This window comes from Poromitra crassiceps (genome assembly GCF_964638095.1).
Source record: "Poromitra crassiceps genome assembly, chromosome: 28".
Classification (NCBI taxonomy): domain Eukaryota; kingdom Metazoa; phylum Chordata; class Actinopteri; order Beryciformes; family Melamphaidae; genus Poromitra; species Poromitra crassiceps.
The window spans coordinates 2,168,457-2,195,494 of record NC_139651.1 but is presented as its reverse complement, the minus strand read 5'-3'; the positions used below and the strand labels follow the sequence as shown (position 1 = coordinate 2,195,494).

Below are 27,038 nucleotides of genomic sequence, written 5' to 3'. Positions count from 1 at the left end.
TAAATCACTGTTATCGTGACTGGTTCTAGTATCAGTCCACTACACTACAGTATGTGGATTGCATTAATGTGTGTGTGTGTGTGTGTGTGTGTGTGTGTGTGTGTGTGTGTGTGTGTGTGTGTGTGTGTGTGTGTGTGTGTGTGTGTGTGTGTGTGTGTGTGTGCGTGCGTGCGTGCGTGCGTGCGTGTGTTGGACTGCTCATGCATGTGTAAAGATGACTCAATCTTGTTGTAATGAGCATGTCCAGCGTGCGTCTAGTTACTGTGAGATTGAATCTTTGTATCTGTGCATTTATTCTGCTCTCATCCAACTAACGGTATCTGTGAGAGAGGGATGGTGGGACACAGTGAGGGAGGGAGAGAGAGAGAGAGAGAGAGAGAGAGAGCAGGGGAGGTTATAAATTATAGGACCGAAACAAACTTGAATTATTTACCGCGATAATGATTATACAAGAGGATGAGTTGGAATGCATCACAGAGGAAAAGACCCCGGCCACAGAGCGCCTGAGGGGTCTACCTGTACTTGAAAGAGAAAGCAAGGTGTTTTGTGAAGCCGGTCCAAATGGACTTGACAGTTTGATATTTAATGTTAGGAATGACTTTATTCTGGTCTCATCCATCTATCTGCCTTTGAGGGTTTTTTCTCCAGGGGGTCAAATTTAAATTCTTACCTAAGCAGTAGTACACCATTACTCACACTCAGCTGGAAGCCTAGTTAACACGGGAGTGTTCTGTATACCGTATATATTAATTGTGATTGTGCTAGCCTCGTCGGGTGACGACAGAATGTATTTTTTTTTATTTTGTCAGCAAATTGTATCAATCAGCCTTTTTGAAAAAAAGAAAAGAAAGGTCTCAGAACCTTGCAAAAAAAAATAGACAATGCATTAGTTATATTTCCTGACTCAAAGTAAATATGGACGCCGGTAACCTCTAGGCAGGAGAAGCTGGTTTGTGACTGGAGGCTTGTCCATTCAAATCTCCCACGTGGCTGGGGAAATAGGGTTGGGAAAGTGGGTGAGTGACACTCTACCCCCCCCTCCATAACATCCGTGAAGGTGCACTTGAGCAAGGCACTTTAAGGCTGTTGCTGACCAAGGACTGGCCACCGCCCAAAAATTGGTGGGGAAAAAAACAACTAGAGGCCGCTAGAGTGCTGATAATGTCTCCATGGCCTTGGTGAACTTGGTAGAGCCCATTTTCATTCACATGCTGTGAGTTTCTATCGGGCGAGTAACTAACTAATTGGATTTATAATTGGATCTACTAGAATGTTTGAGTAAGTGGCCTCTCCTGAATTTTGGTCTGCATATTTTATTACCTCTCTCATAAAATAAAAGTTGCCTGGCACCAAGCAGCTGGCTTGTCTGTTCATATCTTCACTGTTCATACCTTCACAGTGAAAGTATGACGCCAGAATTGCAGGCTTTGCAACAGAAAAGCCTTTCCTGGTCAATTAGGCTCCTTATTTCTGTTTGTGTTAGATGACGTCACCACTGATGATGAGGTCACCAAGGATGTCAACAGTGAAGATGCCACAGTGATGATGTCATAATTGATCTTAATGTATTGAAGGTTATGATGCCACATGATGTCATAATTGTTGATAATGTAACTTGACATATGTTGAAGGTCAGTGATTTCGCTTATGATGTCATACTGTAATGTGGTCATGTTCAAGGCCTTTAAGAGTCAGCTCTGCCAGCTTGACGCTGCCTCATCGTAAATTCTGTTTAATAGTTTAAGATCTACAGCCTCCAGCCTTCGTTCTTGCCCACAAGTGACTGTTGCTAGCTCCAGTTGACCAAGTGTCCACTAGTCTCCCGCCTAACAGTTTGTTTATGATGCCCATTTTCCTGTGCCGTGGCCTCCCATGGGCTCCAAGGTGAGCTCCGCAGCACCAGGAAGGGCCATGAAAATTCAGCACCAGGCAGGGACAGCGCCATAGAAGGGCCGGACAGGTTCAACAGGGAGACTGAATGCAGATGCAGGAAGAGTATGTCACGGCTTGCAGTCATGCGAACGCGTAGTTAAAAGCAATTATCTCCGCCAAGGACACCAGGTGGTTTCCGTGAGCGTTTTGACATTATGTGATAAAACAAACACGGACTGACTGGTTGAATGTGAGACACTGACACTACAAAGTTACACTCATCCAAAAATGATTTGGGGATCTACCAGTTAATCCCAATCTACTGGTTGGGTTAGGGTAATGTAAGGTAAGGTACTGTAATGCAGGTTAGGGTAATGTAAGGTAAGGTACTGTAATGCAGGGCCTGTGCAAATACTGTCATATTGGTGTTTGTGATTTGTCGATCTCATGCCTTCTCCTGTTTTTATGTCACGCCATGAAATTATTCTCACTGAAAATAAGTTCCCCCACGGGGACAATAAAGTACCTAAACAGTAAGAACAATAAAATCCAGAAGGCACAGTGCACATTTATTAGCAGCAAAACAAGTAAAAAAAAAAATGCTATTTTTAAGTGGTGCAGCTGCTTCTTGAGACTAGATTGGTGAATCACTGGTACAAGGTCAAGGTTAACTTCATTTGTAGGAGAAAACACACACACACACACACACACACACACATATGCAGTATATATATATATATATACAGTGCATATATATATATATATATATATATATCTTATCTCGGCAAAGTCGGGCTTGGTGGATCTTGCCCGAATTTCCGACTCGGAATTCCGTCTTGAATGACGACTGTTCCATTGCACCATATCGGAGGTCATTTTTCCAGAAATTCCGAGTGCAATGGAAGTCAGCATTAGCTTCATGATGACGTCATCAGTGATGTCATAAATCACTGATGATGTCACTGTTTAGTCACAGATTTCACACTCTATGCATAAGTGACATGACATCATCAGTGATGTAAATCCTTCCGTGCTAAGGCTATATAAGTAGGACTGGTAAGCTGGTGACAATACTAATAGAACAAGTATGGACGCTGGTGATGAACGTCTCGAACCTTTTAAAGTTTTCGCTAAGAAGAGTTTGAAGTACACTTCGGAAGCATGGACGCTGTTTATCGCGGAGGAAAGTAACAGGACCACTCTCGGTAACTTCTTTGACAACAATGAGCCCCTCAACCTGTTTCTCTGGCTGGTTGTGGACAAAGACGCGGACACAACACCAAAACCCATACCCGATGATGATGATGACATAGACATCGGACCCCCGGTGTTTTGCAGTTCGGACTTCCCTTCAGACAGCCCAAACAAAGTCGTCCAATTCTCCAAGGATAAAGCTGAAGCTATATCGAAGCAGAACATGGGAGATATCCAGGCTGGAGAGGTGCCTAGCTGTCAGCTGGACGCTGCTGTGATTGTCATAGAGCAGGTGATATCCATGCTGTTCAGTGGAGCCCCCTCCTGGCCTGAGGAGGTACGGCCGGATGTCAGTCGGCAGCTGCAGAGGCTGTGGGACGAGGCTTTGGAAATCAAAGTTCGAGCTCAGGGAAGAATGTTCCTGCCTCAGCCTGGAGGACAAGGCGATCTGGACCATGTTGACAGCCGAGAGTGGCTTCCCGTGTTTGATTCGCTCATAGATGAGTGGAATGAGAAGGTGAGTGAGGTGTTGTCTGTGGACTCGCCTCAGGCTGAGCTGGGCATACTGAAGCCAGTCCCTCAGCATGAGTTTGACTTCTGGACTGAGAGGCTGCTGAATCTGCAGAGCATCTCCACTCAGATGAAGAGCCCCAACGCGTGCAAAATGGCATCTGTAGTTGAAAAGGCAAAGAGCCTCTACTGGCCCATACTGAGCAAGCTGTGCCAGGACGTCCAACAAGCTCTTAGCGAAGCAGCCGATGTTGTTCTGCACCATAAGCCTCTGCAGAAGATCCTAGAAGATGCTGAACACATGGACTACACAGAGCTTGGGGCCAACATGGCGGCTGTGATGCACACGGTGCATCTCGTGTGGAGCAAGTGTCAGTTCTACAGTCAGCCCGCCAGGATCATCATCCTGCTGCAGGAGATCTGCAACCTGTTCATCAACATGAGCAGGGCGTTCCTGCGTCCAGACGAAGTGCTGTCGGCCCTGGCGTCAGAGAGCCGGCCGGACACGCTGCACCGCATCGGACTGAGCATCCAGACCTTGCAGAGCTTCAGACAGGCATACAGCTGGGACTTTCCTTCTGACCTGGTGTTCTGCCACCTGGATGCTTTTCTGAAGCGGCTGCAGTCCATCGAAGAGGTTTACAACGTGTGTGGTTTGCTGGGTGGGCTGCAGCGGGTGGAGTTTCAGGGCCCAGTGGGTGGAAGGCTGAGTGAGATGCTTCAGTCCCTCAACAGTGACTTCCTGCAGAGCGTCAACACACTGGCTGCGTGCGGACCGGACCCCACTGACACCGATGACCAAAGTATTGATGTAAGCCTGCAGCAGTTTCAGGATGACATCAAAGGCTTTGAGCGGCGGCTTGGCTCTCTCCTCTGCAGAGCCTGGAACGACTGTCCCCGTGCTCTGACCGCAGCCAAGCAGCTGGACATGTTTGCCTTCATGTTGGACCGTCCTCTTGTGCGGCAGCAGCTCGATCACTGTCTGGTGCAGCTGCAGAGCAAAGAGCTGGAGATGGTCGAGCAGCTGCTGAGCGGCGGGCGCGAGGCTGTCGGCGCGGCGGGGAAGAACCTGCCGCCCACCGGCGAGCAACTCGCCCAGGCGCACGAGCTCCAACAGAGAGTCCAGAGTGCCAAGGCGAAGTATGAGGCCGTCAGACACCTGTGTGTGGACTCAAAACCAGGGGACAAGGCAGAGCTGCTGCTGCGTCAGTACGAGAGCACGTCGGTGTTACTGCAACAGCACCATGACACTGTGCAGTCACACTGGAGTGACCAGGTCGACGCCGACAACAGCTTCGGCCTGGAGCAACCTGTGGTAGTCCGCGGCGGGGACGGCCTCCTCAGTGTCAACTTCCCCCCGCAACTGGCAGCCGTGCTCACAGAAGTGAAGTACCTGAAGCAGTCTCAGAGCAGCATTCCTCCCAGAGCAGAGGAGATCTTCAGCAGGAGACAAATATATAGGAGGAACACATGCTGCGTGGAACAGCTGGTCTCCTGCTACAACCAGGTGGTGGGTTCTGGGTCGGTGGAGTCTCCTCTGGTCCAGCAGCAGCTACAAGACGTTCAGGAGAAACTGAGTGAGGCAGAGAGACTAAACTGGAGCTCTGAGGACTGGCAGGTGGTCCAGCAGATCAGTGAGCAGCTGCGTGAGCTCCACGGTAGACTGAGCCAGGCCAGAGCCAACATGGACACCATGACCCGCAGCATCCAGGCCTGGAGTGCGGCTCCTCTGCTGGAGCGGACTGGCGGACAGACAGACTCTCTGCTGGACCTGGACGTGGAGGGCAGAGCTCAGCTGGACAAGCAATACACACAGATCAGAGAGTCAGGGGCGGAGCTTCTCAAACTGACACAGGAGAACCAGGAACTGCTGGGGGCGGGTCCTGCTGAGGCGGGGGAGGCGTGGCTCAGCTATCTGGATCACATTGATGACAAAGTCCTGGATGGATTCTTCCATCTGCTCACCATCTCTCTGCACCTCCTGTCCCACAACATGGCCCCTAATAGTGGCGGGGCCCCTCTGTTATGTATGTGTGTGGAGCTACAGCAGACAGAGTGTGTGTTGAGCTACGATGTGGTTGACAGACTGAAGACTCTGCTGGACCAGGTCAACACTGTTGCTGACCTCATACCCCCGCTCAAGTCTGTCAGGGACAAACACGAGCAGGCCTTGCAGCAGCGTAAGGAGCTGTGTGTGTTGCGGAAGGAAGTGCTGCAGCATGGGGAGAAGGCCCAGGATGAGGCGGAGCAGCAGAGGGAGCAGTTAGACCGGTTCTCCTGGCTATGGCAGGATGACAGGGAGGAGGCCATGCGTCTGTTCCTGACCTATGGCCGTGTGCCAAACCTCGAGGAGCTGGAGGCAGAGGAACCGCCCAGCAAGGCCCTGCCAAAACTGAAGGACTTCACCAGAGAGGTGGAGATGTACGAGGGTAAGCATGACGAGGTGAGCAAGCTGGACGACCACTTGGTGGTGTGCGGCTGGCTGCAGCTCGACCTCCGACCTTTCAAGCACTCGCTATTGTCTGTCATCCAGAGCTGGAAATGCATGTTCACAGAACACCTGATGGAGTACGTCCAAAGCAGCCTGGAGCAGCTGACCCAGCAAGAAGAAGACCAGGACCCAAAGGAGATCTCGACATCAGAAACCATCGTGAAGCTGGAAAACTGGGGGGTGGAGATGCCTGACGACGTCTACACCCAACTACACTGGCAGAGAGGAGAAGGTCAACCAGCAGAAGAATCAGAATATGTTCCTCCTGCAAAAGAATCAGAAGATGTTCCTCTGGCAGAAGAATCAGAAGATGTTCCTCCTGCAGAAGAATCAGAAGATGTTCCTCCTGCAGAAGAATCAGAAGATGTTCCTCCTGCAGAAGAATCAGAAGATGTTGCTCCTGCAGAAGAATCAGAAGATGTTGCTCCTGCAGAAGAAGCAGGCCCGGATTAACACAGTGGGGTGTCTCTGGGTGACCACACTTGAAGTGCCCCCCCCCCCCCCCCCCTTCCACTTTTCACGTAAAAAAGTCAAATGTATCCATAGAATGAAGGAAACTCTGTCCTGTCTGAATCCATTTATCTCCACAACGGGTTGGCCAATCGATCTGAAACTGCACATGAGCATGGAGCATTGGCATAGGCAGGAAGTGACGAAGCCGGTTTGTCCATTTTCCCAAATTTAAGTTGTTTATTAGCATGTGTCGCAGGTCTGTGCTGAGGTGGGACGCGCACATCCCCGGGTAAGGACTAGTGGTAATAAAGAGCACAGATTTACATGAACTTATAGAGAAGTTATAGTGCAGTGCCCATTGTCCCTCAGGCCACACTCCCCCACTTGTGGTGTGAGGCCTCGAGCTTAGCCTTTTTTCTTCTGAGCTGACATGACCTCTTCTGCCGCTTCTTGCCGGCGCCAGCAGGGGCAGTCAAGCTCCACTGAAGAATTGTGGGAAACCTTTGGCCTCTGCGTGCACCCGTGCCCTGACCACACCAATTTAACCGCTTGTGTGCCACGGGCAGGAGATGTCGCCTTTGGCCATTTGGGATGCTCTCCTTGCATAGCGAGGCGCCCTCTGGGAGGTCGGCGGAGTGTCCGGGTCACTCCGGAGCCGAGGTGCGTAGAGTCGCCCAACATCATCGGTTGGGGGGAGGGTCACCCTTTTTTGTTTTGGGGTGCTTTGACCTGAAACGATCCCGTTTTCCCATTGGTTGAACCGTCGTGGCCCGCCTGCTGATTGGTTGGGGGCGGGCCCAGAGCTGGTTGCTTGGGGCATGACGCGGCACCCTATGGCAGGTCAGGGCACCTTGCCCCCTGTGCCCCGGGGTGAGCGGTTGCAGCGGGAAGGGTCACCTTTGATGTTTTGGGGGACCTTGACCTGGGAAGACTCAGGGAGGCGAGGAAAGTCCGATCGACTCAGGACCACTTCAGATGGACTCGGGGCAGACTCAAACCCCCACATCAAAACCCCCTGGTCCTGAGTTGTGTATCCCTAAGTCAAGAGGAAGTCTATCGATGTGATCGGATTGCTGTTTACATCAAGGTTATGCCACTCAGATATGACTCATAGTCTAATTAGACCAGAATAATATGTTTTATAATAAACATAGCAAATAATCACAGTCTACCCTTTATCTAGAGCAAGGCATTACAATAAAAGATTACTTCTGTGTTATAGGCTAATTAAATGATCTAAAACACACATTTTTGGCTACGGCCACCCCAACTTCGCCTATGACAAGACTTGGTTAAGTATGGTGCACACTTTTCTCGTACTATTACTACCACAATGGGAATACGTGTTTTAATTAATACTTTCTTGTGCTATCCTCTGGGGTCAAATTTACATTAAGTACTTTTCCCCTGTATGTTTTACTTTATCCCAAATAAATTCAAATCAAAATCAAGGGGTGGGTGGAGGAAAGCTCAGGGGCCGGTTGCACCAACTGGTCTTACACAGGTCTTAAGCTAAGTTGGTCGTAACTTTACGACCTAACAGCTACGCCGGTTGCACCAAGACGGCTTAAGCCTTCTTTTCACTACGCCCAGGCGTAACTCCTACGCCTCGTCAGGAGGAGGCGTAGAGCCTGCCTGTAACAGAGATCTCCGCGGAGACCTTTTTGAGTCCTTACCGTCATTGTCGTAAGACAGCCAGTTCTCCGTCTTTTGAAGCATGATGGTAGATTACAACGGACTAGTTGTGTGGCTTAGCCTTCCCAAATGTTGCTGTTAATTTTCTTAGAATTTAATACATAGAATTGGGAACGTTACATTCAATTTCATTCAGACTGTCTGTCTGGCTCAATCGCCACCATTTTCCCCCCGGAGCGAGGGAGGGTGGGAGGAGTGTAGTGTAGTGATGCACATACAGTAGTGGCTGAGAGAGCGTAGTGGCACAGTGCGCTCCAAGCAGGTCGCGAGGCACACATCATCCAATCAGGGTGCATTCCCTGGCAATTCACATGGACGCGCATTGCTACGACCGGCGTAGTTAAGACCAGACGTAAGCCGTGTTGGTGCAACAGGCGTAAATCCACTCTAAAGACTGGTCTTAACTAAGACCGACGTAGGAGTTACGACCAGGCATAGTTAAGACCACTTGGTGCAACCGGCCCCAGAAGTGTAACTTGATGTTGCTAATCAGTAGGCTACAAAATAAATATTCTCTGCTTGATATTCATAAGTGAGGCTGGAGTATTCTGTATTCTTCTTCTGTATTTTTTCCATCTAATTAGGTTAATGAATCTCTCTGCAGATACAGAGCAGAGCAAGCATCTGCAGTGGTATGGCTGCACTTTTCCAGCCCAGCAGATTTGCACACGAGTCCCAGGTGATCTGTTTATTTTCAATTAGGTCTGAAAGAGTAGGAGGAGTGCACAGGAACATCACCTCTCTGAAACTACCATGCTCATGCAGACTCATCTTCTGTGGCAACTCCTACTACTATGTAAAACACACACACACACACACACACACACACACACACATACATACACACACACACACACACACAGACAATTCTAATTTTAGGATTTTCTCTATATATCCATGTCCAATGGAATGAGGCAACGGCATTAGAAATATAAAAACACAACAAACATCAACCATATTATTATAGATAAAATAAAATAATAAAAGTAAACATGTATTTACTGTATAGCATTTAGATTCCCTATAGATTAGTTTGATTCCTTGTGTGCTAGTTAGTTCCGGTTAATGCCTAGAGTAGTCAGATTGGATGGCCAGGCGGATTGAGTAGCTGCTGTATGCCCTAGGGCTGGGCGATAAATGTCAGACTTATCATTTGCTGTCTATTCAGTGGCTCATATTGCCTGGTAACTATAATACATAACTTGATTGCTACATTTTACTGTCCCCTGTGACTATTCGTGACGGTATCGCCCAGCCCCAGTATATCCTGTCTGTTCTGCCTCTTCCCCCTTCCCCTGCTCTCTTCCTACATGTACCGCTCTCCCTCTCCACCTCCTCCCTTTCCCTGCTCTCTCCTCCCCCTTTCTCCCCTTCCCCCTGTCTCTCTCGATCATAAGATTGTTCAGCCGTGCATATTATTATTACTGCAATTTGTTATTGTTGTGTCAGCTAGATTTAGCTAGACCTATTCTCTGTGAAGCCCTCTGAGACATGCTTGTTGTGAATTAGGGCTATGCAAATAACCTTGACTTGACTAATTTAAAGGCTTAACAAATTCAAATCTTGAGAGTGTTTTGGATGTCTATTCATAGCTTTCAAGGGGCGTTACGTAAGTACAAGGAACGCCCATTCTGGCGGTCAAAACTCAAAACAACAATGGCGCTGAACACTGACCAGACGCAGCTCCAGCAAAAAGCGGTCTTTTTTCCACCAGTTTCCAGTCAGGAATATTTAGACCATCTATCAAGCGTTGAAAAAGAACGATATCTAAACAAACTGCACGTTTTGGGCACTTCAAACAAACCGAACTATCGTTAACGTTACTGTCCAACACATGGCAGTTCGGAGAAATTGTTTCACAACAAACTGCGTGCGGAGTGCGGACTCGTTTTTATAATGTTGTGGAGAGAGAGCACAGCCCTCGTCGCGTGTGAAGAGAGAGGGAGAACGGGTGAGACAGAAGCAAACTATTTTTTGCCCATCTCAAAAGCAGGTAAACCACTGTGGGATTAGTGAGACTATTGCTAAAAGAGAAGATACTGTAGTGATGCCTGTGCTGTCATCCGCTCAAACAGTACTTAGCAGTACTGTTTGACCGTCAGGTGGGCGTTCCCGGCAGCACGTAACGCCCCTTGAAAGCTATGAATTGGAGGCAGTGAATGCTACCAACTAATTTCTATTCAATTCAATTCATGAAAGTTTTTGCTGCATGGGGCAAAGGATGGAACAAAAGTTCAGGAATAGATGTAAAATCATTGCTACTGTAGTCAGTAGAGATAGAGGCACACAAAAAAAGATGTCAGTGCTATATCCTTAATATCATTGCTCTTTGAACATGACAGTCTTTCGATGAAGGATATTCATTTTCTCAGAATAAACAAGTATTCTGACCATGGAAAAGGCTATTATGGCCGATGAATGGCCGCAAAAATGTGTACAAGCACACACGCACATGCACGCCCACACACACACACACACACACACGTGTGTGTGCACGCGCACACACACACACACACATGCCAGGGAGGAAATCATTGAAAGCTTGATGCTTGGCCTCGCTCAACCTCTATTGATCTGCTGCCTAGTTGAGGGCAAGGTGAAGGACACTGAGCCATCAGATGGATAGAAGAAGAGAGAGAGAGGAGAGGTACCTAGAAGAGAAGGACACTGAGCCATCAAATGGATAGAAGAAGAGAGAGAGAGAGGAGGTATCTAGAGGAGGAGGACACTGAGCCATCATATGGATAGAAGAAGAGAGAGAGAGGAGAGGTATCTAGAGGAGGACACTGAGCCATCAGATGGATAGAAGAAGAGAGAGAGAGGAGAGGTACCTAGAGGAGGACACTGAGCCATCAGATGGATAGAAGAGAGAGAGAGAGGAGAGGTATCTAGAGGAGAAGGACACTGAGCCATCATATGGATAGAAGAAGAGAGAGAGGAGAGGTATCTAGAGGAGGAGGACACTGAGCCATCATATGGATAGAAGAGAGAGAGAGGAGAGGTACCTAGAGGAGGACACTGAGCCATCAGATGGATAGAAGAAGAGAGAGAGAGGAGAGGTACCTAGAGGAGGAGGACACTGAGCCATCATATGGATAGAAGAGAGAGAGAGAGGAGAGGTACCTAGAGGAGGACACTGAGCCATCAGATGGATAGAAGAAGAGAGAGAGAGGAGAGGTACCTAGAGGAGGACACTGAGCCATCAGATGGATAGAATAAGAGAGAGAGAGGAGAGGTACCTAGAGGAGGACACTGAGCCATCAGATGGATAGAATAAGAGAGAGAGAGGAGAGGTACCTAGAGGAGGACACTGAGCCATCAGATGGATAGAAGAGAGAGAGAGAGGTACCTAGAGGAGGAGGACACTGAGCCATCAGATGGATAGAAGAAGAGAGAGAGAGGAGAGGTACCTAGAGGAGGACACTGAGCCATCAGATGGATAGAAGAGAGAGAGAGAGGTACCTAGAGGAGGAGGACACTGAGCCATCAGATGGATAGAAGAAGAGAGAGAGAGGAGAGGTACCTAGAGGAGGACACTGAGCCATCAGATGGATAGAAGAGAGAGAGAGAGGTACCTAGAGGAGGAGGACACTGAGCCATCAGATGGATAGAAGAAGAGAGAGAGAGGAGAGGTACCTAGAGGAGGACACTGAGCCATCAGATGGATAGAAGAGAGAGAGGAGAGGTAACTAGAGGAGGACACTGAGCCATCAGATGGATAGAAGAGAGAGAGAGAGGAGAGGTACCTAGAGGAGGAGGACACTGAGCCATCAGATGGATAGAAGAGAGAGAGAGAGGAGAGGTACCTAGAGGAGGAGGACACTGAGCCATCAGATGGATAGAAGAGAGAGAGAGAGGAGAGGTACCTAGAGGAGGACACTGAGCCATCAGATGGATAGAAGAGAGAGAGAGAGGAGAGGTACCTAGAGGAGAAGGACACTGAGCCATCAGATGGATAGAAGAAGAGAGAGAAGAGAGGTACCTAGAGGAGAAGGACACTGAGCCATCAGATGGATAGAAGAAGAGAGAGAAGAAGAGAGGTATCTAGAGGAGAAGGACACTGAGCCATCAGATGGATAGAAGAAGAGAGAGAGAGGAGAGGTACCTAGAGGAGGAGGACACTGAGCCATCAGATGGATAGAAGAAGAAGAGAGAGGAGAGGTATCTAGAGGAGAAGGACACTGAGCCATCAGATGGATAGAAGAAGAGAGAGAGGAGAGGTATCTAGAGGAGAAGGACACTGAGCCATCAGATGGATAGAAGAAGAGAGAGAGGAGAGGTATCTAGAGGAGAAGGGGAGAGATTGGGTTAAAGTTTGAGAGGAGGTGGAGAGGGAGGAGCAGGTGGAGGTTGAGGGGGAGAGGAAAGTGGTAGCACACACACACACACACACACACACACACACACTGTACTGTCATGCACACAGGTAAAGAGTATTGATCTATCCCTCACAGTACAGACTCATTTACATATCAGTGTTTACTAGCTTCTCTGTACCTGTTTTATTGACTCAAGTCTCAGCAAACCTGCCTGCTTCACTACAGTCAGCTTGGTTCTTATTTTCTTTTCTTTTTTATCCTGCACACCTTTTTCTGTTCTGTTCATTTCTTTCTCTTCATGTGTTTCAAGTCCTAAAACATTCAAGCTCATCCTATAACAGCACCAACCAACTGCAGTTATAATCTAGCCGCTCCTTAAAATTCCAGTAACTGAAAATAAGGCTGCTTTCTGACTGGGAACGATTGCTTTCGTTCCGTTCTGTTCCCGACCCGGGAACGATTGCCCCCCCTCCCCTCCCCCCCGCTGGTCAGCTTTCACATTACAACATTTCTTCCGTGCTCGGAAACGGAACAGAGTGCACTTGCGTCATCATCAACTATGCCTGCAGTGTATCCTCGCTCCGTGTGTTGTCTTATGTGGTTCGGAACGGTTGGCTTTCACACTCGCAAGTGTTTTCCGTGCCCGGGCAGCACGCCAAATCGCTCCCAAGACCACCTTTCCAAGTGGATCCTGTCACGGGTTCCCCGTTGCGCAGAACGGAACGGTGCACAACGTTCACCCTCGGCAAACGTTCCGAAACTGGGGTCAATTTGGGGACAAGTGTGCTCGGGAACGGTACCGGGGGGGCAGCAGTGAGAAAGCGCCCTTAGAGATGAGTTTCATCCACTCGTCTGCCTGTATATGTCTCTGTCAACAAATGTGTTTTATTGATGGTTAAAGCTCAGCTCTACACTCCAGTGGCAGAGTATCAGTGAGAATAGATCACAGAAAGGAAGCAGTCAACTTCAACCCCTGCACTGACAATAAATCTGATGCTGAGAGAGGGGGCCTTGTAGGATATGAGAAAAAACTCTTTCCAGCTGATGAGAAAGGTACGTGGAGAATAAAGGACACTCCATCTGGAATGGGCTTCTGTCAAAGTAGAGGAGGGAGGGGAGGGGAGCGGCGGAGGATGGGAGAAGCAATCGTATCCGCTGAACGTGTAAGGCTCTTGGTGAATAAAGTTGATTCCGATGAAGGGATGAAGACAGTGGAGGGAGGGAGAAACCAGCGCGAATTCGCCGGTTTCCCATCGCTCTGGATAAACGTCTAAAATGTGAAAATGAAACACCCCTCGCTCAAACTTGATCTTTTTACTTTTGTTTTGTGTAAATAATGTGTTAATGCATCAACACTGACAGATGTTAATTGCCCGTAAAATGCTTACACATACATGGGAGGAGTGGAATAAAATGGGCCAGATTGAATTTAATGTGTGTAGAGAGCCCGAGCACCAGCCCGAGTCAATGTCAAATCATGGAGATGAGGCACAACTCATTTGATTAAAAACATGATGTTCACATTAAGAAGAGGAAGACACGGAACATAATACAGAAATGGAGGAAGGATCTTAATTAGGAGCAGCCGGTGGCGAGGCAGGGATATCCTCCACTGCCCTTTTTCAATCTTTTTGAGCCGCGACCCCCAAAAACACTTTAGGCTTGGGGTTCACGACCCCCACTCCTGCCGCTATCCAACCCCCGAGGAGACGACTTCCCAGTGCGCGCGACGAGCCCGCACGCATTCGCACACTGATTTCACTCACTCACTGAAATCTCTTTCATACATTTTCTAGTTTATATAGCTTTAGAAATAACTAGGTGTCTCGCGGCCTCGCCGGCAGCTCGACTGCCGCGTGGCCTCGCCTGCCCTATTGGCGCGCGCGCGCACACGGGTGTGTGTGTGTGTATCACTGATGATGTCACAATGCCTATGACATCATCAGTGATGTCACCAGTGGGACAAAAAAATTAACAAGCAGAGAACATTGCCCACATACTACAATCGGTATTGGTCTCAATCAGTGGCGTCGTCAGCCCTGGGCTTCCGGGTCTAGAGCCCCGGATGTTTCTTTCCTAGCCCCGGATGTTTCTTTCCTAGCCCCTGAGGTTACAAACAGCCTCTCAAGTCAGTGTTTGCAGCGAAACCCCCCTCTTTCCCCCGTCGAGTTGGTTTTTCCCATGATGACGCATCATGGAAGAAACCAACTCAGTCAGGACCCCCCCAGTAACTCCTGTGAAGGTATTTTATTAAGGTACACGCTTCCTGTAAACCTAAATTCTGATGGCGCCGTTTTTGTATCATATGCTACTTTTATTTTGAAACTTAGAGCGGACGTAGTGATGTTGTATCTACGCTACTTGACGTAAGATGTGCACACCAGCCGGAAGTCAATTGACATGAAAAACTTAAACAGACGGTCGCAAAACATGTCGCTCTTCAACCTACGGTTCTTTATCTAATCAAAAGCGCCTAGCTGGAATTGGGAACAAGGTATTGTTTGTTGTAATGGTTTAATGAAGCAGTGATGTGTGGTTTTGTTTAATGTAACTGTGAAGTCAAGGCTATTGTTATTGTGACAGTCATGCTAACGTTAGCTTCTATAGACATTGGAGTGGATGGCTGTGGCTTCATGCTGATGCTAGCTTTGTAGCTTGTATGGTTAATAATATTCTGTGTGAAGATATTTTCTGAGATAAATGGGCCTTGAGCATCAAGGCCCATTTATCTCAGAAAATATCTTCACAACTAAACAACTAAATAACATAAGATAATTTCATAGTTGTAGCTACTGTGATGCTGTGCATGTTGGTGCATGTCATTTGTTTGAATAATGTCATAGTGAGATGATGAGCTCGTGTGGAGAGGAGAAGGTGAGGAGAGGAGGTGGTGAGGAGTGAAGCAGAAACATGATGTAATGACACACTATGACAATAGTAACTGATAATTTGGTCCGGCATCTCAGCCTGAGGGGAGTGGAGCAGAGCAAAACAGAGGACACCAGACCACAGCAGAGGAGAGGAGAGCAGAGTTGAGGAGACCAGGCCAGAGGATGAGGAGGGGAGGTGGTGAGAACTTCTTGTAAGTGAAAGAGGCTAATGCTGACATTTATCAATTTATGAATTTGCTAAGTGGACTCCCGCCATAACCCTATCAAGGACCTCTGGTGGTCCCTGGACCTCACTTTGAGACCCACTAATCTTGTTCTTCTGTATTCATCTCAAATGACTCACAACATGGGTATTTACGGATTGGAAAAACCAAAAAAAATTATGTGTGGGGGGGGGGGGGGGGGGGGGGCCTCCCCGTCGGCTTCCCTGGCTAAGTCTTCAGGACCTAGAAACGCCCCTGGTCTCAATACATCAGTCAGGCTCTAGTATCACCTCAGCCTCATTTTGAGTATACTGTCGCATATTCATGAAAGAAAACACAATAAAAAAATAGACAACTTGTAATGTGCTAAAGAGAATGTGTGAAGAGACGAGGTGGACGGCTACAGATGCAGAATTTAGTCTTCTAGGCCAGAGGTTCTCAAATGTTTTTCAGCCAAGGACCCCTTACAAGATAGAAAATATACCGGGGACCCCCTCATTCTGATTTGTGATTTTGGGCTAAGCTTAATTGTTTCCACGGTAACGTGCTTGACTTTTAATTTGATAGGTTTGTTATTAGAATGTAATCCATGAAGCATTTTAGATTTAAAGCATAAACTATTTTCGTTGAACAATGAAGATTTTGCAAAAAAAAAAAATTTTTTTTTTTTATTACATTACATTTACATTACGTCATTTAGCAGACACTTTTGTTTTATCCAAAGCGACTTACAATATCATAATTTGTCAACAGTACAGAAAACCACTATGCAACACAATCAATGACAGCCAAGATATTTTGATAGACTAGCACCATGTAGGAAGTAGTTTGAGAAGGAATAAGTAACATGTAGCATTTTATAAAAAAAAAAAAAAAAAAAAAAAATCTTTTTTTTACTTGAAAACTTTTCGCGGACCCCCTGGCAAAGTGCCACGGACCCCTGGGGGTCCGCGGACCCCCATTTGAGAACCACTGTTCTAGGCCAGTGGTTCTCAACTGGTCTAGAAGGAGTAGAAGAACTTTTTTTTCATCCGTGACCCACTCAAAACAGGGTCCTGACCCACCAGTTGAGAACCACTGTAATCTAGGTAACAGCATGTCTGCTGCAGCCAAAAGCCCCACGCCTTAAACTGATATGCAGCCCTGTCTCCCCTTAGCAAGACATATTTTGTTTCTATTGTAAATCATGACCTAATCATATTGTGTCATATTGTATTGGTTTGCTTTTTTCACCGGCTTGCAGGCAGCTGAGTCAGGGGTCGTGTGGGTATGAAAAGTCAACACACGGTGACACAGACACAGATTCAGCTGTCTAGACTGCTGCGTGAAGTAACTCAGTAACGCACAGTGCCTCCTATCAGGCACACCTTTTAATACTGTTCTTATATCCTTCTTCTTATATATAGCCCCTGGTTAATGCATCGTGTAATACATGCACTATGGATACTACATCGTATATGTCCAAAGAAGATCTGTTTACACTCAGGTAAGTATATTTGCATGCAAAGTACTGCATTAGTTTGGTAGCAGCATAAGTCTGGCATTGTCAGCAGGGAACATTTACATGGGCTCCATGGCTGCGTCCATTGTCTTTTTCCATCAATCATAACGGCTCCTTCTTTTATGCAGTCTACTGCTGAAACCATTTGATGAATGTCATCGGCTCCTACTACTCTGTCTTACAGGAGAGAGCCTGCAAACACAGCTTTAACTATAGTCTTTACTACTACTCTGTCTAACAGGAGAGAGCCTGCAAACACAGATTTAACTATAGTCTTTACTACTACTCTGTCTAACAGGAGAGAGCCTGCAAACACAGCTTTAACTATAGTCTTTACTACTACTCTGTCTAACAGGAGAGAGCCTGCAAACACAGATTTAACTATAGTCTTCTTTACTACTACTCTGTCTAACAGGAGAGAGCCTGCAAACACAGCTTTAACTATAGTCTTTACTACTACTCTGTCTAACAGGAGAGAGCCTGCAAACACAGATTTAACTATAGTCTTTACTACGGTACTACTCTGTCTTACAGGAGAGAGCCTGCAAACACAGATTTAACTATAGTCTTTACTACTACTCTGTCTAACAGGAGAGAGAGCCTGCAAACACAGCTTTAACTATAGTCTTTACTACTACTCTGTCTAACAGGAGAGCCTGCAAACACAGCTTTAACTATAGTCTTTACTACTACTCTGTCTAACAGGAGAGAGCCTGCAAACACAGCTTTAACTATAGTCTTTACTACTACTCTGTCTTACAGGAGAGAGCCTGCAAACACAGATTTAACTATAGTCTTTACTACTACTCTGTCTAACAGGAGAGAGCCTGCAAACACAGCTTTAACTATAGTCTTTACTACTACTCTGTCTAACAGGAGAGAGCCTGCAAACACAGATTTAACTATAGTCTTCTTTACTACTACTCTGTCTAACAGGAGAGAGCCTGCAAACACAGCTTTAACTATAGTCTTTACTACTACTCTGTCTAACAGGAGAGAGCCTGCAAACACAGATTTAACTATAGTCTTTACTACGGTACTACTCTGTCTTACAGGAGAGAGCCTGCAAACACAGATTTAACTATAGTCTTTACTACTACTCTGTCTAACAGGAGAGAGAGCCTGCAAACACAGCTTTAACTATAGTCTTTACTACTACTCTGTCTAACAGGAGAGCCTGCAAACACAGCTTTAACTATAGTCTTTACTACTACTCTGTCTAACAGGAGAGAGCCTGCAAACACAGCTTTAACTATAGTCTTTACTACTACTCTGTCTAACAGGAGAGAGCCTGCAAACACAGATTTAACTATAGTCTTTACTACTACTCTGTCTAACAGGAGAGAGCCTGCAAACACAGCTTTAACTATAGTCTTTACTACTACTCTGTCTAACAGGAGAGAGCCTGCAAACACAGATTTAACTATAGTCTTCTTTACTACTACTCTGTCTAACAGGATAGAGCCTGCAAACACAGCTTTAACTATAGTCTTTACTACTACTCTGTCTAACAGGAGAGAGCCTGCAAACACAGATTTAACTATAGTCTTTACTACGGTACTACTCTGTCTTACAGGAGAGAGCCTGCAAACACAGATTTAACTATAGTCTTTACTACTACTCTGTCTAACAGGAGAGAGAGCCTGACACAGCTTTAACTATAGTCTTTACTACTACTCTGTCTTACAGGAGAGAGCCTGCAAACACAGATTTAACTATAGTCTTTACTACTACTCTGTCCTACAGGAGAGAGCCTGCAAACACAGCTTTAACTATACTCTTTACTACTACTCTGTCTTACAGGAGAGAGCCTGCAAACACAGATTTAACTATAGTCTTTACTACTACTCTGTCCTACAGGAGAGAGCCTGCAAACACAGCTTTAACTATAGTCTTTACTACTACTCTATCCTACAGGAGAGAGCCTGCAAACACAGCTTTAACTATAGTCTTTACTACTACTCTGTCTAACAGGAGAGAGCCTGCAAACACAGCTTTAACTATAGTCTTTACTACTACTCTGTCTTACAGGAGAGAGCCTGCAAACACAGATTTAACTATAGTCTTTACTACTACTCTGTCTAATAGGAGAGAGCCTGCAAACACAGCTTTAACTATAGTCTTTACTACTACTCTGTCTAACAGGAGAGAGCCTGCAAACACAGATTGAACTACTATAGTCTTCTCTAGTCATGCATCTGGCTTGCCTTATTTTCACAGCTTACTAGTTTTGGCTAGAATATCAGCCATATACTCAGAAATAGTTATTCTTACTGACTGTCTGCCTGTAAAGTGCCGCAAAGCACAATTATTGCACAACCCCCCCTAGTGGAGGAGTGCCTGTTCACTCACTCACTGTGTTGGACTTTTACGGGGGTTGTGGGTAGTGTCGTTCTACAGCAGTGGGTAAGTGCAGTGCCCGTTCACCCCATAGATCAGTAGATCAAGAGTACATGTAGGCCACATCATGAACATTTCTGGTCAACCGGTGAGGACTTAATATTGGCATGTAGATGTCTTCAGGCCAGTGTCATCGATGATGTCATTGATGATGTCACTATTGACATGAGTGTCTTTGTTCTTTACAAAAGATCCTGAAGAGGCCAAAGGAGGATCAGGTTTTATAGAATGTAGGGAAACAGTAGAACTGTTGCCACGGGGGATGTGCAACGAGAGAAAGAGAACCAGACGATGGCTGAAATCTCTTAACGGAGGACCCCTTCAATACGGTGAAGGTGTGTTGCTCAGGAGGGATGAGGAGCGGAGGAACATGAGACGAGCGCAACAGCCAAGATTGAGGAGGTGTGAGAAACACCGGAAACTTGAAAGAAGAAGAACCAGGTCTAGAGTGAGACCATCCAACTGTGAGAGGCAGCAATGTGCCACAAGGCAACCAGTCTGCCGGAAAGCCATTAGAAGAAGAAGAAGACCGCTGCCACAGCAACGTGGCCAAATTAAAAGAGTAACATCTGTAAGTGACATCATCAGTTGACATCAGTTCACTGGACATTGTGACATTTGTTGACATTGTGACATCATCAGTGATTTATGACATCACTGATCTCCAGATCGTCCGGATTATTATTAATGTTGGTTTTAATTTCAGAGGTACCCTGAATAAGCAAGGTTAGGTTAGGTTTAACTGTCTCTATACTAGCACATTCTTTTGTTGTTTTCCTTTAGTCTGTTTCTGTTTGTAATTATGTGCAAATAAATAAATAAATAAAACAAATAACCATAAAAAGCTATGGAAAGAGCTTATGATGCCATAAATCACTGATGATCTCACAGACAGTGATGAGGTCATAAACCACTGATGATAGTTCTAGATGGCTCGGCCTGATGCAGGTCACCTATAGTGATGTCATATGTCACCGATAAATCACCGATGATGTCACAGACAGTGATGAGGTCATAAATCACTGACCAGCCGGCCGGCGGCACATGTGCACAAAGGTGGATGAGCAGGCGACATTTCATTCAACATTTTGAATGCAGGTCTATGACAGAGACAACTGATGGTGTCTGAAATCATCTGTCATCTATGTCATAATGACATACATAGATGCCTCCTACCCTGCAGAGGCTATAAGTAGGACTGGGTCTGTAAAGATATGACAGCGATGCCGGGCCTCAGCTGTCGATTTTACCATCACCGATTGCCAGAGGTGGAGGATGTGGTGATGGTGAACGTGCGCTCCATCGCCGAGATGGGCGCCTACGTCAGCCTGCTGGAGTACGACAACGTCGAGGCCCTGATCCTCCTGAACGAGCTGTCATGTCGACGCATCCGCTCCGTCAACAAGCTCATCCGCGTGGGCCGCAACGAGTGCGCGATGGTCATCCGGGTAGACAGAGAGAAGGGATACATCGATTTATCGAAAACGAGAGTTTCGCCAGAGATGGCCATCAAGTGTGAAGATAAATTCATCAAATCCAAAACTGTGTGGGGCATCCTACGACACGTGGCCGAGGTGCTGGATTACAGGAAGGACGAGCGACTAGAGAGCCTGTTCCGGCGCACCGCCTGGGTCTTCGATGAGAAGTACCAGCGACCAGGATACGGAGCCTACAATGTCTTCAAACAGGCTGTGTCAGATCCCTCCATCCTCGACAGGTTGGACCTGACGGAGGAAGAGAGGAACGTGCTGATCGTCAACATCAACAGGCAACTCACTCCGCAGCCGGTCAAGATCAGAGCAGACATAGAGGTGACGTGCTACGCGTACGAGGGGATCGACGCCGTGAAGGAGGCTCTGAAGGCCGGCCTCAACTGCTCCACAGAGGCCACGCCCATCAAGATCAACCTGATCGCCTCGCCGCGCTACGCGGTGACCACGAGCACTCTGGAGCGCGCGGAGGGCCTGTCCACGCTCAGCCAGGCCATGGCTGCCATCAAGGAGAGGATCGAGGAGAAGAGGGGCGTCTTCAACGTCCAGATGGAGCCCAGGGTGGTGACGGACACGTATGAGACAGAGCTGGCCCGGCAGCTGGAGAGGCTCGAGCAGGAGAGCGCTGAGGTGGATGGAGACAACGCCGCCACGGAGGAGGACTAAGCAGGTCCTCGGAGGGAAGAGGCCGTTGGGGAAAACAGACCTGGTCGCAGTCAGACTTCAAGAGATGTTAACTTTCACTTTGCAAACATTAACTGAAGCTAGTGATGGTGATTTTGTTTTTCTGACTGACAACCTCGTTAACTGGTCATTAACCATTTAACGGACAAGATTCAAATGTAGCCTACTATTTAGAATGCATTCTCCCGGCTGGCGCAACACAGTTTGTGCCTCCCAACTTGGACTACTGTTCCCCCCCCCGGGTGGAGTTTGAGTGCATGCGTGTACTGACTGGTACCAGGCTGCACGACGGACTCAACTCTGCATGTCGATATGCTCTGCCATTCTGTCCAAAATAAACTGGGTCAGCGCCACAATATCAGCACGGCCGCGGCACAACATACGCAAGTTAGTTAATGCATCGAAATCGCTCTGCAATGCTCGTGCTGCGTCAATGTGCGCATCACATAATTTCGGTGATTTGGCGACGCAGTAGCTTTAGCTCTGTAACGCTGACAGACAGTTCATCTCCTGTTTGAAAAACCGTAGTAAAAAATATAAAATTCCACAATATCTCAGAACAGGCATGTGTTCTAATGGTAAAGAGTATCTTGATACTTTTCAACCAGACGATTGACGCTGCTGCTCGACGCTCAACACGCAGTGTAGAGAGACTACAGTAATTGAAGAGGAATGTGAACACACACAGCATAAGAAATAGTAGCTGCACCGTGTGTGTGTGTGTATCTTTATCTTTCTTTTGACCAAGACAAATTTCCCCTACGGGCACAATAAAGTTAATCTCATCACCATCCCAGACGATACGATACGCATCTCGATTAAAGGGTCTGCAATACAATACAAAAATGGTATACAGCGAGTGGATACAGAACAATAGAACCTTCCTTTTCACGGGGGCCATTTTGTGTCAAAAAGGCAGGGTAAACACAGGTGCAAGCAAAACACTAATGAGGGTTTCCAACTTCCATGATTGGAATTTGGAAACCCTCATTAGTCTCTTGCTTGCACCTGTGTTTATTCTGCCTTTTTGACACAAGATGGCCCCCGTGAAAAGGGTCTACATAGCACTAATTTGCCATATTGATACAGGGAAGCTGATCCAGTGCCTATGGAGGCACGCAGCAGCAGCCATGTCACAAAGCTCCCTGCGCACACAACCATTTGTCATTTGTAATTACAAGGATTGATTAAAATGACCTCTCTGGGTTACGTTTTTTTTTTTTTTTATCCATTTATTTGAGCGTTGAGGCCGTCCGCTGACAGATTGCGTGGTTTTTCTGTGAGGCACGTCTGTCTGAGAGAGGAGAGACACAGCAGCCATCTCCTCCGTCTTTCCAAGGGTCAGATGTTATGAAAATATACTGCCAGCTCTTGAACAAAGCCATCATAAATTGTATGCATCTCCAAAAACCACCACTGATTTATGCAGCATATGCTTTCATGCTACAGTATTTGCCATACAAATAAGATTCACCTCCGTTCCCCTCAACACATGCAAAACCTCTCTCTCTGAAGCTCCATCGTTTTACATAGAGACTGGATAACAAACCCTTACTTAGGAACCAACACAAAAACAGACATGGGGAAGTGGAAACTGTCACTGGCAGCCATCACAATCTCACCACTGATCAATAACTTTCAAAATGTCGCTCTGCATTACTTTTAAACGGATCCCGCAGTAACAGCAGACAAATTGTCTCTTAGTTTGTCTCGACAGACCGTCTTGACAACCCCAATGGCATGCTGTGAGTTATGTAACAGACCCCGTTCGTGTGCCACCATAACTAATAAGCCTATGCGTCAAAATTCATATCTCTCGTAAGGCCCTCAATTATTTGTGTATCTTTTACACTTGCAAATTAAACCCCACACAGCTGTGTGTGCTTTGCTATCTGGCTCCATCAATCTTTGTCTGGATCTGTAATTAAGACGATCAGTTGATGAAGTTCCATCACTCGGACGGCCACCCATTTACTGAGATAAAGATGCATGTCCTGAGCAACAACACGCCTCACGTGTGTGTGTGTGTGTGTGTGTGGACGCACACACGCGTGCACACACACACACACACACAGACACACACACACACACACACACACACACACACATACACACACACTCGCTGTTGGACTAATCATGCCACTTTCCTCTACTTATAGCTGTCCAGTTCTGGCATCTATGACATCACTGAAGATGCAATCAGTACGGTGATGTCACTTAGCTTCACGTCGTCTTCTTCTTCTTCTGTGGTGTTTCATGGCAGTTGGCATCCTTTGTTGCATTACCGCCTCCTTCTGGATTTATCCATCCACTGTTTCCCTACATTCTGTCCCTCGTGCCGACTCTCCCTTAGCTTCGTGTCATCGCCGAGTGATGTCAGTCGCAGTGTGACATCATCACTCTCCATTGTGATGTCATACATCCCTGATGATGTCACTATTCGCGGTAGCTCCACGGGACCCGGCAGGCCTGTTTGGCCCCGGATCGGGCACCTTGGCAGCCCGTCTTGCTGTGAATAGGCACCTGATAGAGAACCTTTCTAATGAGAAGACTATCATTTGACCAAAGGGAAGTTGAAAGCAGAGCCGTCTCTGGCTGGCACAAGCAATTGGCACAATAAATCCCACTGCAATATGAGAAAACATTAGAAATAGCATCTTTAAAAGAAATGTCCATTCCGTTTTGTATTTGATCGCATCAACAAATGATATGCCAAGCGTTCATAAGTGACGTCACAACTTTAACGTTTATGGAAAAAGTGACAAATTAAAATACTACAACCTCGAAATATACACAGGCGCAAGGTCAATGCAATGGATAAATACATAACAGAAAGATAATACAAATAATATAAATTTAAAGGTCAAATGCCTGGAGATTAAACTATCATGTAGGATTTTCAATGAAGCAAGGAAAAGAGCATTCAATTTTAAGAAAATCTACTCTAATCCTCAGGGAGAGAGAAGAGGAGAGAGAAGAGAGAGAGAAGATAGAGAGCAAGAGAGAGAAGAGGAGAGAGAAGAGGAGAGAGAAGAGAGAGAGAAAAGAGAGAAGAGGAGAGAGAAGAGAGAGAGAAGAGAGAAGAGCAAGAAGAAGGGAGGGATTGTTTGGACTTCATCTTTTTGGCAGGCTTGAGGTCTGATCTGAGTAAGTCAACTCTGCAGATATCAGCTCATTTTCATGGCTGGCCTCCAAAACAATCTATCTTCAAATCCATTGACAATCTCATAATATCGCCTTATTTGGTAAACACACACAAGAACACTGATGCTAATTCTATACCCATAAGAGTGGCAACGATTTCACAAAGAGGAGAAACAATTGGAGGGAGTAACAGATCAGGGAAAGAGATTAGAGAAAGATGCTGCGTGCATCTGTGCATCCTCCCTCGTCCAAACTATTAATCAACGATTCATTTTCCCTTTTTTATCTCGACGTTCTGCTAATTCCTTGAGAGGATGAGAGTATTAATATGGCCGGTACCTCGCTTAAGCTCTTCATTTCTGCAGATTTAAAGCAGCATCGTGTCAAAGCTCACAATAGACCGGCAGCTTCACTTTGTTCTGAACGCATTACTCTCTTAATCCCTTCTTCTCTGAGTGCTGCAACTAAGCCACAACCACCAAGTTCAGATGGTTGAATAATGCAAATCCCGCTGAAGCAGCTTAGACTGTTAGATGCTGCAACATATTCTGTGTGAGCAGCATCATGTCTGAAAGAGTCCACTTCAGCTCGCGCCAAAGTGTGTTTTAGACAAGATTATATATTGTGCTTAATTTGTTTTGAACATCCTGAAGAACTGTCTCTGTTGTTGTGTTCGTCTTGCAATTAACCTTCTTGCGTATAGAAGGTGCTAGTTCTTCCCTAGCAAAAACAACAACAACAACAACATTGATCAAACCATAGAACAGTGGTTCTCAAATGGGGTTCCGGGGACTTCCCAGGGGTCCTTGAGGGGGGTTCCAGGGGGTCCCCAGCCAAAAGTGAGGTCGTTTATTTTGGCTATAATTCCATTCATAAGTAACACAATGACTATTTTGGTCATGGGTTTTATACACTTTCTGTAATAAAACATCTAAAAGCATCAATCTTATTATCATATGGGGGCCCGTGGGACAAAATCCTATCAAATGGGGGGGGTCTGTGGTCTAATCTTTGTCAGTTTAGGGGTCCCTCATGTGAAGAAATTTGAGAACCACTGTCATAGAATACAACAACAAAAACACAAGTGGTTTTTATTTTAAATATGAAGCTCATCTTGTTTTTACCATAGCCAGCCGCTTGTTAAAAAGGTTTGTGTGTCGGCTACTCAACCGATAATTGTCAATAGCGACGTGTCAGTTGGGAGCACCTTGAAATTGATTGTTTTGCTCACAAACGCTGATATGACTGTGTTAGCATGCCACCGCTACACGCAAGGACAATTATTTATATTGGCCACGCGCATATGGGCTAGTTAGTTAGCCAATTATGACTGGGCCCCTCTGTCCTAGATCTTGAAGGATAATAGAGGCAATAATTATGATGTGTTCATTTTAATGGGATTTTATTGACGAGCACGGTGGACGCTCAGCCTTCACCCCGATTGTAAGTGCTTGTGAAAACAGCTTTTAAACTCAATTAGATTTGACATTGTGTTTTGAGTCTGTGACGCCAGGAGGCCAGGTGAAATGTAACAAAGGTACGCAGTCACTCAGTGGAATCCACTTTCATAATACTCATTCCTTCTCCTATACGAGGGATCAGCCGAGCAGCATTTTGGTCAACAAACCGCGTCACTGGGTTGGCAACGGCAATGGAACCCTATGGAGCCTGAGTTTGAGCTTCTGACTCGTGTTTACAATTTAAAAACTGCGACAGTTCACACAACTTTAACACGACATGCATATATTATATGTCAAACTCTTGAGCTAATTCTGCTCTCACTCAGAATGTCAAGATATAAGCGATGTGATGTATACTTTTTGAGATATTAACGTTTGTTTGCCACAACTCATACTAGTTAACTGCCGCGGGGCGCTGTGTTTTTTGGGTGGCAGTGATGTCACGCTGATTCGTCCTATTGCAAGTGGAACGCTCTCTCTCCATCTATCTTGTGGTCACCCCCCCCCCACGACCTTACGCATACGCTTATTACGCATTAACTAACCGTTAATTAATGTACCCTCATTGTAACGTGTTACTGATTAATTCAATGATTTGCAATTTTGTTGTTCATTGGGAGTCGAGGTGTAGCCTTAAACGTTGACTCCATTAAACACGAGTGCTGCTGGGTGACATTTTGGTCCACTCGTCCACATCCAAAAAGAATGCTGTGTATGGAGGCTACATGAGA

General features: G+C 46.4%; 1 pseudogene across 1 annotated transcript; it reads left to right on the top strand.

The window, feature by feature from the left end:
- The first annotated feature begins 20,752 nt into the window (after positions 1-20,752).
- On the top strand, positions 20,753-21,685 carry LOC310799834 (eukaryotic translation initiation factor 2 subunit 1 pseudogene; annotated as a pseudogene). Its single transcript has one exon. The product of its transcript is annotated as a eukaryotic translation initiation factor 2 subunit 1 pseudogene (transcript).
- Positions 21,686-27,038: the final 5,353 nt, after the last annotated feature.